This window comes from Alligator mississippiensis, chromosome 2, assembly GCF_030867095.1.
Source record: "Alligator mississippiensis isolate rAllMis1 chromosome 2, rAllMis1, whole genome shotgun sequence".
Classification (NCBI taxonomy): Eukaryota; Metazoa; Chordata; order Crocodylia; family Alligatoridae; genus Alligator; species Alligator mississippiensis.
In genome coordinates, this window is record NC_081825.1 from 269651282 (window position 1) to 269669059 (window position 17778).

Consider the following 17778-nt stretch of genomic DNA (forward strand, 5'->3'; position numbering starts at 1 on the left):
AGTCCTAGGCCAACTGTTCTTCATCAAGCAGTTTCTATACCAGCTTTCAGTCCTCACCTTACTTCTCATCTGCATCTGTTATTGTGAAGCCTGTCACTCAGCAGCTAGTTCCCCATAGGAGCTACTAGTCCTTTGACTTTAGCTTCTACCTTCCCAGGACTGTTTACTGCTGCATAGCCACATCTACACAAAACACTGACTGTGCAGTAGCCCAAGACTACTGTACAATAGCATCATGTGAGAGCAACCATGACACAACACTACTGCACAGTAGTCTTGGGCTACTGTGCAGTCAGTGTCGTGAAAAAGCTGTTCATCAATGTGACTGTGCAATCACGACTGCACAGTCAGCGTCCCATGTAGACATGGCCCATGTATCCTTGTTTCCCTCTCTTCCAGCCTACTCACTGGAGACTTTTACTCTACTGGTTTCGGAAGGAGAACCCTTGTCCTTTTTCAAAGACAAGGTCAATCTGAATGACTACTTTTCCCTCTAGGTGACAGAAGTCTTGCTCTTAAAGGGGTCTGGTGGGTTTTCTTGCCCTTCAGTCCTTTCTTAGTAACAGGGCTTGAGTTCCCTATTACAATACTGCATGGACTAAGAGGAAATTCTGGATCAGAAAAAAGGAGAGCCTGGGGTCTATTCCTTCTTCTGCCAACTGACCTACTATGTAACCTTGGGCATGTTAATTCACCTCTTGGTGCTCCTATTTCCCATCCATTTTTTGTTTGTCTTGTCTATTTATATTAATCTCACTGAAGAACAGAGGCTCTTTCACTATATTTGACCAGTGTAAACAAATGGATCCCTAAGCTTTGGTGAGTACTGCAGGTAGTAGAAGAGGGAGGATGATACATGAATGGAGAAAAGGTTCATTCAAACTCCTGCAGAATGACAGTAGCAAGGATAGTACAGAAAATTTACTACGCTTTCACAGACCTCAGCAGTGAATGTATATAATTTTACTTTGGGGAACTGGAAATCACTTCTCTAAATACTTAGGCACAAATTTCACACCTGCTTAGCTTTTAACGATACCTTCCCTCTGCATATTTAACTTCTGTTTGGCAGTCTATGCTAAGGGGGTCAGATCCATCCTGGTGCAAGGCCAGTAGGGTGAATGGGGTCATGTCCCAAATGAATTTGGCCCATCATCTTTGCTGCTATTGTGGAATTTTCCCATCTAATACTTTCCCTACTATTTTTCTTCCTGTTTCCTTAAAAAATGTCATTTCTATAACAGGAAAACTGCTTTATAAATAAATGAAGTGCAATATTGTTTTGCTAATAAGAGTAACTACAAATCCTACTTGAATTCATATAAAGACTACATTAAACATTTGGTAAGACATTTGGCATAGTGTAAATGGAGGTGGAGCTAGGCTGTAAAGTCAAAAGGTAAAAAGCATGGAAAGTGATATAGGGTTCTAATGCCAATTATCAGTGACTGAAGATATGTCTGCATGATAATCTCCAGTGTAATGAACAAATATCAGCTATTCTGGGTATCAGAAACAGACTAGCCACAGCATTGTGGAGTTCTGTACTTTACTAAGAAATAGGGAGAATTTGCCTGTTCAGAATTCCATGCTGCTATAGGTAAAGTAATGAGAGAGGAGAGACATCAGTTCTGATCTTTGTTCTCAGGAACTGGCTCATTTATGTAGACAGTTATTGGCCAAAAATCAAGAAGAAAGCCCGAGAGCAGAGACTGAACTCAGGACTTCTCTGTCCCCAGGGGAGTGCTCGCATCACTGTCAAGCTCCTTGCTTGGTTTCTGTGGTCCTCAAACAACAACTCATCTTCCGTAGAAAAGATGGAATGTGCTTCCCACACAAACTGTTCCATAGGCTGGCTATAAAGGTGTTTAATTGAGGCATGGACCTGTAACATTGGATACCCTGATGGCTGAGAAGGATCTGATATTCACATTTACTTCTCCATAAGTGTTATTACCATGTTATTTACTATAAAGTAAATGGTGGATAGCACTGCTGTCATTCAGCATCTACTAGCAGAAGGTGAATCAACATACAAGAGAGTGGCTGGATGTTATGAATAAATCTCTCTCTCTCTCTCTGTCTCCCTGGAAGGGGACATTACAGTCTCCCTTGTCCTCATGACAACTGGGTTATAAAAATTCCTGAGGGCAAGGGAACTTGTTTTCTTGCTCTTCTGGTGGCAGACATTTTGGGGACGAACAGACGGATGAGCCTCCAGAGAAACCCTCTGGATGATTTTACCATGAGCAGATTTGGAAACTAGCTAATAGCTTAGAAATAAGTAATTTTAGCTGCATGTTAAAAGGGTCACCAAACCCAAATTTGATGAAAGGCTCAATTTATTCTGCATTGCTCAAGGTGCACTCTCTAAAATCCCTTTGTTCTTCCCCTCCCCATTCTCTCTCTCTCTCTCTAATCAATAAAGGCTACCTGGCTCAGCATGCCTAGCTGTGAATGCCTGAGGAGAGAGGGGTCAGAGATGCATTTCACTCCTAGCAGCACTGAGCTGTTTATTAACTAATTCAGTCCTACTTGAGTTTATCCTGGAAGGCTGCAGGCTACAAGGAGTACCCAAAAATATTACTAGTGGGCAAAGCACCCCCAAGGCTTGCAGGGCCTGTGTACCCAGGGTACACAGCCCTAACAGAGACCAGTGCCCGGGTGGTGGCAGCATTAACCCAGGCTTGAAGGAGGTATCCAGGAAGGGGAAGGGCCAGACATAGGCTTCCCAAGGGAGACTCCCAGAGCATGGTTTTGGGTGTGGCACAGTGAGGTGGGTGGCTCAATGTAGTAGAACCCCCTACTGTCACACCAAAGATGTGTCTTATATGCAGCTCTGACTCAGGGTGGTATCAAGTATTCAACCTAACACTTATTAAGTAAAGTTTCAAAGTGAACAAATATACATTCAAACAGTTTAGTATGTGTTTCATAGATTTCATAGATTTCATAGACATTAGGGCTGGAAAAGACCTCGGAAGATCATCGAGTCCAGCACCCTGCCCAAAGGGCAGGAAGTCAGCTGGGGTTCATAGATTCATAGATGTTAGGGTCGGAAGGGACCTCAATAGATCATCGAGTCCAACCCCCTGCATAAGCAGGAAAGAATGCTGGGTCTAGATGATCCCAGCTAGATGCTCATCTAACCTCCTCTTGAAGACCCCCAGGGTAGGAGAGAGCACCACCTCCCTTGGGAGCCCGTTCCAGACCTTGGCCACTCGAACTGTGAAGAAGTTCTTCCTAATGTCCAATCTAAATCTGCTCTCTGCTAGCTTGTGGCCATTGTTTCTTGTAACCCCCGGGGTGCCTTGGTGAATAAATACTCACCAATTCCCTTCTGTGCCCCCGTGATGAACTTAAAGGCAGCCACAAGGTCGCCTCTCAACCTTCTCTTGTGGAGGCTGAAAAGGTCCAGTTTCTCTAGTCTCTCCTCATAGGGCTTGGTCTGCAGGCCCTTGACCATACGAATTTCCCTTCTCTGGACCCTCTCCAGGTTATCCGCATCCCTCTTGAATTGCGCCCAGAATTGCACGCAGTACTCCAACTGCGGTCTGACCAGTGCCCGATAGAGGGGAAGTATCACCTCCTTGGACCTATTTGTCATGCATCTGCTGATGCACGATAAAGTGCCATTGGCTTTTTTGATGGCTTCGTCACGCTGCCGGCTCATGTTCATCTTGGAGTCCACTAGGACTCCAAGATCCCTTTCCACCTCTGTGCCACCCAGCAGGTCATTCCCTAGGCTGTAGGTGTGCTGGACATTTTTCCTCCCTAGGTGCAGCACTTTGCATTTCTCCTTGTTGAACTGCATCCTGTTGTTTTCTGCCCACTTGTCCAACCTATCCAGGTCTGCTTGCAGCTGTTCCCTGCCCTCCGGCGTGTCCACTTCTCCCCATAGCTTTGTGTCATCTGCAAACTTGGACAGAGTACATTTCACTCCCTTGTCCAAATCACTGATGAAGACATTAAAGAGTATCGGTCCAAGGGCCGAGCCCTGCGGGACCCCACTGCCCACACCTTTCCAGGTCAAGACCGACCCATCCACCACAACTCTCTGGGTGCGGCCCTCTAGCCAATTCGCCACCCACCGGACTGTGTAGTCATCCATGTCACAGCCTCTTAACTTGTTCACCAGTATGGGGTGGGATACCATATCGAAGGCCTTCCTGAAGTCTAAGTATACGACATCCACCCCTCCTCCTGTGTCCAAGCGTTTCATAACCTGGTCATAGAAAGAGACTAGATTGGTCAGGCACGATCTGCCCGCCACAAACCCGTGCTGGTTTCCCCTCAGCATAATTTGCCCTGCTGGGCTCTCACAAATGTGAGCCTTGATAATTTTTTCAAAGACTTTGCCAAGGATGGAGGTGAGACTGACTGGCCTATAGTTGCCCGGGTCCTCCTTCCTCCCCTTTTTGAAAATGGGGACCACGTTAGCCCTTTTCCAGTCCTCTGGGACTTGGCCCGTGCGCTACGAGCGTTCGAATATTCCCACCAGTGGCTCTGCAATGATGTCGGCCAGTGCCTTCAGCACCCTCGGATGGAGCTCATCCGGGCCTGCCGACTTAAAGGCATCCAGTTCTTCCAAGTGACTCTGCACCACCTCAGGATCTACGTATGGAAGTCTGGCGCCTTGCTGCTGCCTCTCTACAACCCCAGTGAGAGACTTGTCGTGCCCCTCACTTAGGAACACTGAGGCAAAGAACTCGTTGAGGAGTTCAGCCTTGTCCCCCCTGTCTGTCACCAATTGTTTCTGCCTATTTAGCAGGGGTCCTATTCCTCCCTGGGCCTTCCTTTTACTCCCTATATATCTAAAAAACACATCTTGCTGGGGTCATAGGATCCCAGCAAGATAAGCATCCAGTTTGCTCTTGAAGGTGTTCAATGTAGGCACTTGAACCACCTCTGGTGGCAGGCTGTTCCAGACCTTGGGGGCTCGGACAGTAAAGAAATTCTTCCTTACGTCCAGCCTGAAATGGTCTTGCAGTAGTTTATGATCATTTGACCTAGTCGTCATCCCTTGGGGCGCTTTGGTGAACAAACGTTCCCCCAGATACTGGTGGTCACCCCTGAGCCTGCGCTTTTCCAGGCTAAAAAGCCCCAGGGCTCTCAGCCTGTCATCGTATGGTCTGCTTCCCTGACCTCTGATCATGCGCGTGGCTCTTCTCTGGACTCTCTTAAGCTTCTCCACATCCTTTTTGAATTGTGGAGCCCAAAACTGGACGCAGTACTCTAGCTGCGGCCTCACTAAGGCCGAGTACAAGGGGAGAATGACGTCCCGGGATTTGCTTGAGAAGCATCTATGGATGCAAGCCAGCATTTTGGTCGCTTTACTAGCATGTGTTAAATGCCACTGTAGAGTTGCAAAGTTGTCCTTCTCAGGCCCCTGTCAGATCACTCTTTGGGCGTGTCCACACAGGCAAGGATGTGTGCTTGCAGCAGCTCAAATAGAAGCAGTGCAAATTTGAGCTGGGACTTTTTGCCTCAGCGCACATGCTTGGACATGCACTTTGTTGTGGAGCAAATTGTGCCACTTGGGGCAAAATAACCCTGCCTGGTTTCTCACAGATCTGCAGCCAGGGGGAGCTAGAGTCCAGGGCAAGCACCTATGCTGTCCCCTGCAGTATCAAAAGCTGCCCTGTCCTTGTCCCATCCATACAAAAAGCTGTCCTGGCAAGCAGCTAAGGGCTACTCACTATCAGGAGTTTCTGGGGGAGGAGCCTCTGGGAGGAAGTTGGCCATGCCCCTTCCTGTCCCAGGCTGCTGCTGCTGTGGCTGGTTGCTGCAAGATTGGTCTCAGGAGCTTCTGGGGAGAAGATGCCCAGGCTCTTTTCTGCCTCTGGCTACTATTAGTTGTGGGCTTGGTCTCAGAGCTTTTGGAGTAAGTTGGCCTCACCCCTCCCTGCCTTGGGTGGCTGCTGCTGCTGCCCTGCTCCCTGCTGGGGGGGGGGGGGGGCTCTGCTGCATGCTGCTACCCCACTCATGGAGGGGTCTGCTTCACTGCACTGCACCCCAGCACTGCACCCCAGCTTCTACACCCCTGTTTTGGTCCACTGCACAGCCCGCTGTGAAGCTGTGGTCAGGGTACAGACTGGGGAGGGAGCCTGCGCTGCCTGTGGGCCCCTCCCCCACCATCACTGCTGGAGCCTAAAGGAACCTTGCTTGCCCCAGCTGCCTTGGAAGGCCACCCCCACCTTCACCTCCACTTTCACCAGAAGCACACTCTGAGTGGCTGAACTGGATGGCTCCTGCCATAGCTGCTGCTGCCATTGTTTCTGCTGCTGGCCCCTCTCAGGAGCGAGGGAGATTCCCTGCTGCACAACTGACACCACACCTGCACTGAATCACTTCCTAATCAACTGACTGCTCCTACCCTCCCCCACAGCTACCTCACTGCATCTGATCCTGATTTGTCTTCCTGCCTACTGCTCTGCTGCTGAGTGACCAGCTGGGGGCCTGAGGGGCTTCCGTACAGATCTTCCACAAACAAAGCCCCACCACTGCTCCAGCCATCTTTTACACCTGCCTCAGCAGCCTTCCCTGTGTGTTTTTTTTGTCCTTGTGTGGTAACTCCTGTGGCAGCCCAGAGGGGGCCTGTACCCACTCAGCCATGGGGTGGTCCTCAGGTGGGCAGGCTCCAGCAAGAGAAGGTGAGGGTTGGCAGGGTGGGGAAGCCACAATGGGGGCAGGGAGGCCCTGCTTCCTCTCTCCCCCTGGTTGCTGGTGCCCTCCCTGGGACTCCACTAGACTTGGTTGGGAAGGTGGGGTCCCTTGAGCTCATGGGCAGGCTCATAGTTGTGGCTGGGGTGCCAGGAGGGCCTGAGCAGTGTTTGGAACCAGTGGTAGGGGCACCCCTTTTTCTTGTGGTCCACTCCCCGTGACCTGGTGTTGTTGTGTGGCTGAGTAAGCCAGCTCAAGTTTCCCCAGCTCTTGTGTGTGTGTTTTCCTCCTCTCCTCCTCCCCCACCCACATCCTCAAATCATAGGATTCTTGGTTCTTTATTTCCTGTGTGGCTGTGGCTCAGTGAGCTTCAGCCCCTTTCCTCCCTTCTTCTCTACCCACTTTCTGCCCCCCAAAACCCCAGCCTGCCCCTACTAGATTCACCAGCCCCACAGGATATTTTGTTTTTCTTTATTGTCTTCCCTGCCCTCATGTGAGACAATGGCAGGGCAGGAATCTTCTGGCGGGGGGGGGGGGGAGGCAGATGCCCCTATAGAGCTTCCCACAGCCCCCATTATGGGGAGTGGATCCCAGCCAAGCCCCCAAGGAGATATATGCCCCTGCAGCCTCCACCCCAGAGGCAGAGTCCAACCAACCTCCTCCAGGGGTGGAGAAGCCTGCAACCTCTGCTGCAGGGGCAGGTGGGACTCTGGTAGGGAGCCAACAAATTACTTATTTCTAAGCTATTAGCTAGTTTCCAAATCTGCTTATGGTAAAATCATCCAGAAGGTCTCTCTGGAGGCTCATCCATCTGTCCATCCCCAAAATGACTGCCACCAGAACAGCAAGACCACCACATGGGGGGGAAGGAGCAGCTCAGGTTCCAGGGGCCTCTCCAGCTGTGCCTGACAACCCACCCCCGGGAAAGATCAAATGGGTGATCCCCATAGAGGAGGTTTTGGGGCTCCTAGATAGTCCTGAACAGGAGACCATGGGGGAAGCCCTTCATTCTTCTGACCAAGGCCTATTCCTTGAAACCACTGGTGCCAAGGCTGAGGCCTGCCCAAAGGAAGGCTAGTGGCAGGGCCTCCTCCCTCTAATCTAGGGGATAAAGAGGCCCTGGGACTCACCCTGGTGTGTTCTGAGGGAGGAGGTCCACTTTCCCAGGACCCTGAGGCAGACATCAGAGCCACCCCAGTGCCTGGTGGGTCTCTTCCCTCCCCCTTCCAGGAAAACCTCACCTGTAGCCTGACCCATAGTCCAGCACCAAGATGGGGTTATGGTAGGGTCCCCTAATCAATGGGCTGATCACATCAGGGACCCTGCATAGATCCCCCAGGGCTCCAGCTCTACACCAACACTTCATGAAGGAGCTCCACCCCCATCCCTGTCCCAGGGGGATGCAGAGCTCTCCCAGTCCCAACCAGAGTCTGAGGTCTTAGCAGACTGGGGGATTCAGATGGTGCCAGAAGAGCCCTCTGAGCTCCAGGACCAGGAGGAGGATGCCCAAGAAACAGCAGGCTCCATGGAGCCCACTGACCTCCCGGTCCCAGCAATCTCCAGGGATGAGCTACTTGCATTTCTTGACTGTGACTGCCCCCGCTGGTCTGCCAGCAAGGTACAGCTAGCCCTGGACCACTGGGGAAAATTTTATAGCGTCCTCGCCACTGCAAGGGCACTAGTGGGGGAAGGCAAGGGACCCAAAAGCTTCAACACCCAGATCTATAGGCGGGCCCGCAGTTTCATAGACAGCTTCTATGCATATGGGAGGGCGCTATGTGAACTGGCGGGCTCCACATCAAGCGTTGAGATGCGTGAGGCCCCTGCTGAACTGTCTACTCAATCCCCCTAGCCATGAAGTCATTTAAGATCATGACCCTCAATTTCCACAGCTGCAGGAAGGGTCTCCAGAGGTGCCAGGTACTCTTCTTCCTTCAGGAGGGGGGTTCCCCATGGTATTCTTGCAGGACACCCTGACGACTCCAGCTGATGAACCAAATTGGCAGCTGGAGTGGGGAAGCATGTTTTTTTTAGTCACCTCTCAGTCACCTTGTCTGGGGTGGCCACCCTGTTCTTTCCGGGCCTGCAGCTGGAGGTTGCAGGATGATGAGGTGGTGCCAGGTTGCCTGCTGCACCTCTGGGTCCAAGTGCAGTGGCTGGCCCTGAAACTTCGGAACATGTACACCTCTGTGAAAGACCTGGAGTTGGCATATATCTTCTGCCAGGCGACCGCATACATTGACACCATTAACCCTCACGAGTGCCTGGTCCTTGATGGGGACTTTAACGTCACCCTAGATACATGAAACCAGTCAGACAAAGAACATAACCAGGCCACCATGGGCATCCTCAGGGAGATCCTAATGGACTACTCCCTGGTGAACATCTGGCGTGCCTGTCACCCCACTAAACCCCCTGCCTTCACTTATGTGAGGGTGGGGGAGGACCAGGCATGCCACTCCCGATTAGACTGGGTTTACATCTCTTTGCCATGTTTTGCCTGGGCCCACTCCTCTGGCATCTGGCCAACACCTTTCAGTGATCACCACCTGGTCTGTGCCCAGGGCATGCTGATGGAGGATGTTGGCTTCAGGGCAGCTTTCCAGGAGTTCTGGCTGGCCTGGCAGGAGCAATGGGCAGCTTTCATCTCGGCTCGGAGATGGTGGGATATGGGGAAGATGCGCATCTGGCTTTTTTGCCGTGGCTGCACTTGGAGGCACACTCAGCAAAGGGAGGTGCTCCGGGAGCAGCATGAGTGGGAAGTGCTAGAACTGAAGAGGTGCCTGGCCACTGACCAAACCAACCCATCCCTCTGTGGAAAGTGTTGGGAGAGGCGGGAAGAGCTTCATGCTCTGGGTGACCACCGTGACTGCGGTGCATTTATCCACTCGTGCATCCAGCTCCTTCGGGAGATAGACTGCAGCTCCCACTTCTTTTATGCCCTGGAGAGGAGGCAAGGGGTGAAGAAGTACATCACCTGCCTTCTGGTGGGTGAGGTCACCCCCCTCATGAATTCAGATGATATGTGGCAGCTCATGTGGGCCTTCTATGAAGAGCTCTTCTCCCTGGCTCCAACCGATGCTGAGGCCTGTCAGACCCTGTGGGAGGAACTCCTGCAGGTCATCATGGGTGACCAGGACTGGCTGGAAGCTCCTCTCACTCTGGCTGAGTTTTCAGCTTCCCTCCACCTGATGCCTGGCAACAAGGCTCCAGGCATCAACAGGCTGGCCTTGGAGTTCTACCGGGCTTTCTGCGATGTCCTCAGCCCAGACCTTGATGAGGTCTGGGTCAGATCTGAAGGAAGCGGGGAGCTATTCCTGTCATGCCAGAGGCCCATGCTGACCCTCCTGCCAAAGAAGAGAGATCCCTGTGACCTAAAGAATAGGCGTCCCGTGTCCATCCTCTGCACAGACTACAAGGCCTCTGCACTACTAGCAAAGGCCATGTCACTGTGCCTGCACATGCTGATGGACATGATCCATCCCAACCAGATGTACACAGTGCCTGGATGTTCCATCTTTGACAACCTGTACCTGGTTTCGGACCTCCTGGAGCTAGCATGCTGGGAGGGCCTGTCTTTTGCCCCCCTGTACCTGGACCAGGAAAAGGTGTTTGACGGAATGGATCATGGGTACCTCACAGGCATGCTGCGAGCCTTTGGCTTGGGGCCCCACTTCATGTGGGCTCTCCAGGTGCTGTACATCTCTGAAGAATGTTTGGTCAAGCTCAACTGGACCCTGAAGGAGCCCTTCCCGTTCAGGAGAGGGGTGTGTTAAGGCTGCCCAGTGTCAGGCCAGCTGTACACCTTGGCCCTGGAGGCTTTCCTTATTCTCCTGCAGACGCGGGTGGCAGGGTGGATGCTCCAGGAGCCAGCAGTGCAGCTGGTCCTGTCAGTGTATGCTGACTATGTACTCCTCATGGTCCAGGACTCAGGTGACCTGCCGTGGGTGGAGGCCTGCCAGGCATTATACTCAGCAGCCTCCTCTGCCCGGGTCAATTGTGTCAAAAGCTTTGGCCTGGCAGTGGGTGACAGGTGGCAGGTGGGCTCACTCCCACCCACGCTCTGTGAGATCCACTGGGATGTAGGCTCACTGCTCTACTTGAGGGTCTACCTGTCCCCCACAGACCTCTGCCCACCAGAGAGCTGGCACCAGCTGGAGGCAAGGGTGGTGGAGTGGCTCCAGTCATGGGCAGGGTTCTTGTGATGTCTCTCCCTGCATGGGAGAGTGCTGGTGCCTAACCAGCTGGTCCTGTCCATGCTCTGGCACCACTTACACACCCTGCCTGTGCCCCCTGAGGTCCTGGTGGGACTTCAGAGATGGGCGCTGGAGATTTGCTGGCTGGGATGGCACTGAGTCACTGCAGAGGTCCTGAGCTTCCCCTTGTGGGAGGGTGGCCAGGGCCTGGTTTGCCTGCACAGCCAGGTCTTGGTATTTCACCTTCAGGCCCTGCAGAGAATGCTATATGGTGTTGGCAGCCATGCAGCATGGGGCCACCTGGGGCGTACTTTCCTCCACCACTTCCAGGGGCTCTGATATGACAAACAGCTCCTCAGCCTGTGGGGCTTCTGCCTGCAGGACCTGCAAGGGCTGCCAGATTTCTACCAGGACCTCCTTGAAGCCTGGAGGCTGGTCTCTGCCTCCAGGTACCCTGCAACAGTCACCCAGGGTGCCAACCCGCTCATTTAACCCCTCCTTTGGAACCCCCATCTGGAGGTGCTGATGGCATAGGTGCCCCGGTTGTGACAGAGGTTGATCCTGTTGGTGTCACCCATATTGGAGAGCTCCTGGACTATAATAGGCAGGAGTGGGTGGACCCCTCTGCGCTGACCCAGTGCATGGGTCTACCCACGACACGTGCAACCTGCCATCTGGTCCAGGAAGTGAAAACTGCCCTACCTCCTGACACCCTTGCCTTTATTGATCAGGTCCTGTGCAGTGGCTGCCCCCCCCCCCCCCCCGTGTCCTCCAGCCCAGCAGAATTTGTTGTGGGGCTGGCGTCTCACTTGGCTTCATGGCACTGCCCACTCCACCACCTGAGCTGACTGGAGGACACCAGACCAGTCTGCTTTTCTACCATCCATTGCCATCATCTCTACATGCTTGTGCGCCACACTGTCCATCATGCCGCCCTTGCATCATGCCCAGACACCAAGTGGTGGGACCTGCTTGGTGAGGGTGTGGCTGGGGCACCCCAGTGGCTGATTCTGTACTCCACCCTCATCCCATGAGCCACTGGGGACCTCAGCAGGTGGCTTCTCCAAGAAGCCATCCCCACGGGCGTGTATGTGGCAAGCTTCACAGACACACTGGCCTCCTGCCCCTTCTGTTGGTCAAGGGAGACCCTGGCCCACATGACCCTTGAGTGTGCCAGCCTGCAGCCCCTCCACCTCCACCTCCAGAGCCTCCTCTTGAGGTTCTAGTTGAATTTCACGCCCCCCATCTTCTTATTTTTGGTCACCCCATCTGTGGTCCCACCAAGTCCCGGGACCTCCTGGTCAACCTCCTCCTGGCCCTGGCCAAGTGGGCCCTGTATTTGACCAGAAAGGAGGCTTTGGCTGGGAAGGTGCCCAGAGACTGCAGGGCCACTTTCCTCTCACTTTTCCATGTATGTCTCTGAGTGGAGCATCAGTGGATGACATCCACCGGCTTCTTGGATGCCTTTGAGGACTGGTGGGTGTGGCCCAGGGGGCTCTGCTCGGTGTCCCCCTCAGGCAAACTTATTTTCATGTTTTGACCCTTTCATCCATACAACACTCCTATTCTGTTTTTTGCCATTTTTGCCCCAATAATTCTGTTGTATCTTTCACCCATTAGCCGCACACAGTAGGGGCTGTTAGCCAGGTGGGCCTTAGAGCCCACGATACTTGAAAGATACAAATAGACAGGAGCTTCTAGGGCCCAGACAATTAGTATCTGAGGACACTACCCCTTGTGCCAGCTGGACTGCTGCAGCTGCATCCCAAACCTATTTTTGAAAATACCCCCAAATCCATGTTCTTCCACAATTAAAACAAAATACCATTCTACACACACACACACACACACACACACACACACACACACACACACACACCCCTATAGGGGGAGAGAGAGAGACAGTGATCATTTGGACAATGCTTTATTGGTATATTTACAACGTTAAAGCAATGTGGAAGCATACCAGTGTCTCCCTCATCATGATAAAATACATATGTGCTGATGTGTGCTTTTGGTTTTCTTCACACATGATAGGTGTGTGATGGGGGGATGTGGTGTTTGCAGGAAGATGGTGGGAAGGGGTGTAGGAGAAGGTGGTGTGTGTGTGTAGAGGGATGTGGGTTGGTATATGGGTAGATGTGGGGCAATTACTGAGGGGACCTTGTGGGGGGACTACTCAGGAGGGGTGGGTCCCCTGGCCCCCACAGGATGCAGCCCTCCTCCCCCCACAGCTCATGAAATGCCCCCCTCCACAGGGCCCTAGCTTCCCCCTGAAGGGCCACAGCCCCCTTGCCCAGGGCCCATTACTGAACTTTCACAGCAGCAGTGAGGAGACCATGCACTGAGCCCAGCCAGGTCCTGCCAGCCCTGGGGCTTCTCCTGCCACCTGACTGGGATGGTCCCATGGTGGTAGGGCCTGGCGTGGTGTGTAGGGACTGTGTGCTGAGCCCAGCAGTCCTGCGAGCTCTCGGGTTCCTCTGCCGCCCAGCGGGGCTAGTCCCACGATGGCAGGACCTGGCATAGCACACAGGGACCACGTGCTGGGCCCAACCGGGTCTTGCTGGCCATGGGGCTGATTGTGCTGGAGTGCATGCCATGGGACCAGCCCAGCTGGGTGGCAGAGTGGCCCCAGGGCTGGCAGGACCTGGCTGCACCTGGCACACGATCCCCATGTGCCACGCCTCGTCCCGCCTCTGCCCCACTGTGCCTTCAGAGAGGTGGCACATGGCAGGACCTGGCCCAGCCCCATGTGGCTTGCTAGTCTGGATTTGCACTGAAGTGGGTCACACGGCTCTGGGAGATGCAGCCCCTGTGTGTGCTTCCCAGAGCTGTATTACTCACTCCGATGCAAAGCTGGACTAGTGAGCTGCACCAGTCTGGGTCAGGTTCTCACCCCCCACAGCCCTGGGGACATCCCCCTCCCCACTCACCAACCCCCCTCACATCCCCCTGCCACCCCTTACACCTACCCAGAGCCATGAACCCCCCCACCCCTATTCCCTGGACAGCACCAGGGCTGGGGGCAGCAAGAGCGCCAAAGAGATGCTCTGGCTGAAACCAAAGCATCTCTTCTGGAGGACTGACTTCCTGCTTGCTCTGGGCATGGTCTGAGACTGTGCCTTGCTCTGCTGTTCTGCAGAGCATTTCTTTTTACCCCTGGATATCCAGGGGTCTAATTTTCTTCCTGCACTGAAAACTTGCAGTGCGGGGAACAATTTTGTTCCCACACATGCCTCTAATCCCATCTCAAAGAGGTTTGAGATGGGGCAAGAGGCACATGCGCGCTCATCTGGACATGCCCTTTGAGTCCAACATGTCAGGATGCACTGTTGTATGCATCCCACTTTCCCTCTGTGTGGGGAGTGTATCCCCTACCCAAACACTTCTGCCCACAGCCAGGAGGTACACCCCACCTGTCCTGGGAGTATTACCAATGGAACATCTGGCACCCTCCTGAGCTGTGCTGTAGATAGTTGAGGCCTGGCCTTCCTCCAGTGTGACATTAACCAGAGGAGGGGTGCTGGGAAATAGGGGTTAAGGGAAGAGAAGGAATAACTCTCCAGCAAGGGAGGGTGGAATACCAGCTCACCAGCCCTCTAGTGGCAGAGTATGATCAGTTCATGTTTGGGCATGTACATGCATCTGTTCCTGACATAAACTAACTTTAATACATCATAACAGTCTAACAATTTACAACTGTTGCAAATGAATATGTGACTATACCCCCAGATGCCTGAGCTACAGAAAGCAACAGGAGTTCAGATACCTGCCTATGCCTAGTGCTATCAGAGGTATAATATGGAAGCTGGACCCTAGGCAGTAGGTCTACATAAGGCAGCCAAAAAGTAGCACCTAGGGCTGCTGCCCTGGTTTTCTGCCACCTTCCTTAGCTCCATACCCTTCCTGAGTGCCACTCCAATCCCTTTCCCATGTCCTATCTGCTGCTCTGATTTCTGCTTCCTGGACTATCACCCAGTGTGCTGCTTGTCCCCTTCATGGTCTGCCATGTGCCACACATAGAAACTGGCTATGCCATCTATGGCACACATGGCACAGGTTGAGCATCACTAGATTAGAATATTTAATAATATTCATTTTTATACTCTATTTTATACTTGGTCCTTCTCATGACCATCATTGCCTTGTACCATTCTTCTTTCATCTTTGCAGTATCACCAATTTAATTCTTGCAAAACTCATTTTGAAATTTAGAGGGTGCCTGGACATTTTCCTTTGACTCAGTTTTATGTCAGCAAGCAAAGTACCTTACCATTCATTGCCCTAGAGATCTGCATGAATTCCACTCTTTCTGGCTGATCTTGTTGAGACTTCTTGTCAGGACAGCTTCTCTCCATTTCCTACATTTAGGCAAAAATTGACAGGGAAGCCTGATTTCTTTTAGGCCTTCCCTCTTCATGCTGTTCTTAATAAATTCTGATGTTATTTCTAGGCCAATTGTTGTAATTATGTTTTCATTGGCCTTCTTCATTATATTTCATCTCCAGATGGTCCACAATTTGGCTTGTTGGCTTGGCTCCTAATACAAGAAATATAGGAATATTACACCATTTTTTTTCCTTCAATCAAATCTACATAGGCTCCTTATTTGTCAACTGAAAGACTTTAAGATTCTGCCTCTTGGGACACTTCATATCTCAGTTATTTCATTATGAGATGGGATCCTCTGAGAGATCTTATTTTTCACTTCGGATTTAATAATTTGTTGGTACTGCTTTAATATATTGCCTTAGCTTGTGACATCAATGCTTTGTCATTCTTTAGCAACTTTAGATTTATCCACAGCTTAAAGTCATGCACATGACTCCCCTCCATCAGCTGACATAAAGCATGAGGCTAAAGCTGCTTTGTATTATACAGGGAAAACACAATAATATGTAGGGATAAGAAGGCTGGCTGTCAGTCATATCTAAGAAAATAGATTTTCAGGGTTCAATATTCTGAGACACATCAGTGCACTTGAAAAAAATATCCCACTAATTCACCTATGTGCCATTTCAAGGTTTTGTAAAATGCTCTTACACACTGGAAAAAATAGAAGATTCAAACCCACAAATTTGCATCAAACACTATTAAAATACTTAAATATTAGAAAATATAGGTCATTAAACAATCCCAGCTTATTTTCTAGTTTAAAAAATGAATCTATACAGGGCCTTTTCACATTCAGTTTTACTACTTCTGGATTCAAGTTTCAACTGGATACTACTCTATTGTATCTAGAGTATCTTCTCCTACTACCTCGTGATATTTATCTTGACTATTTCTTCTAAATTGTTGTTCAGTTTTGCTGCCTGCTGTTAAAATGGTTGACAAATTTCACCCCAGAGACAGCTGTATTTCAGTGGTGGGTGAGGTAATGTTCCCATGGATCAGATGCTGCTGAATGAATGTATTGAAAACTTGGCTCAAAAGTTTAAATGCAAATTAAAACCTTTCCCATAGTATAATAGCGTTATGCAAAGGAGATTCAAACAAGCAAACTGGACAACTTTTATATAGCATACAACTTGTAGCTGCATAATATAATTACTTTCAGGGGATTTCTGAGCACAAAGAAGCCATTAGGAAAACTGTGGTGTTGTGTGTGTGTGTGTGTGTGTGTGTGTGTGTGTACACAACCGCATTTATCTCAGGGTTTCAGAAAGGCTGCAAAATCTTTTTATATGCTCACTTCTTGAAGTATTACAAAAGTGTCACAGTCAGGTATCTTCAGTCTGAGGCTCTTGCCAATGGATTTTTTTAAAGCAATACTTACTGTGGGCCAAAAGTGTTTGGTTCTTGATTTTGACAGCAAGTTACATATTTATTTGCATATCTGTTTTTAATGGAATTCTATAGATAATTGTCCTTTCCATACTTTTTTTTCCTGAAAAGAGTGTGAAAATTCTCTTCTAATTGGGAAAGTATGTTGGGAAGAAGGACATCATATGTAAACATAGTTATAGATCACATTTATAGAAAATGTTGATGCCCAAGAGAGGTTTCCATATTTCTCCTCATAATGCATGAACTATTATTATGACTGTGCATAGTCTTGGCAATTGCAGAAATACAGGTACAAAGCCAACTAACTGGTCATATATATGTATTACAATTCTGAAACATAAATACAAATAACATAACTACTTTCAAAGACTGAAACAAAATGCTTCTACATCTAAATGACCTTTTTGTACAGTTGGAGATGATATCCTCTCTCCATTGGAAAACGTCTTATCTAAACTCAAATTGGCTTGCCAGTATGGGTATAACTATCCTGGCAAAACCTGCTAATGTAGTTTAAGCTAGTTCTCAAAAACTGCATAAACAGTACTGGAGGCAGATATTTTTGCCAGTATAACCATGTGTACTCTTGCAAGTACTAAGAGCTACTAGTATATCTATTTGAATTGGGGTTGGGTGGGGGAGCCACTTCCCAGAAAGACAGCAATGCAGGAAAAGTTTCTAGACATACACAAGGCATAAGATCAAATAGTTGGTTATTAAGTTTATTGGACCAATTAATAATGGGAGATGCAATCATATACATGCAACCAGTGTATTATATATTCATTATCATGACTTCATTTAGAATCATAGCAACTGCATATGAAAATTAGATACCTAATTTTTATTAGGTATAAAAAATGAAAATGTGTATAGGATTTTATGAGAAAATAAATATTATGGCCTCTGTTCTGAAGATTTTGCAATTACACATATTTGAATTCATCTTTTTTTTTTTTTTTTTTTGACCCGTTATATGCTAGTGATTCAGGGACTGATTTCCCAACACGGATTGTCAGGGCACATACAGTACAGTGGAATCCAAAACCCACTGGTGTCAATGGAATTTGAATCAAGTCCTATGCATGTTCCTTTGGGCAATGATAGATAGCTATACTGTTACCTGTTA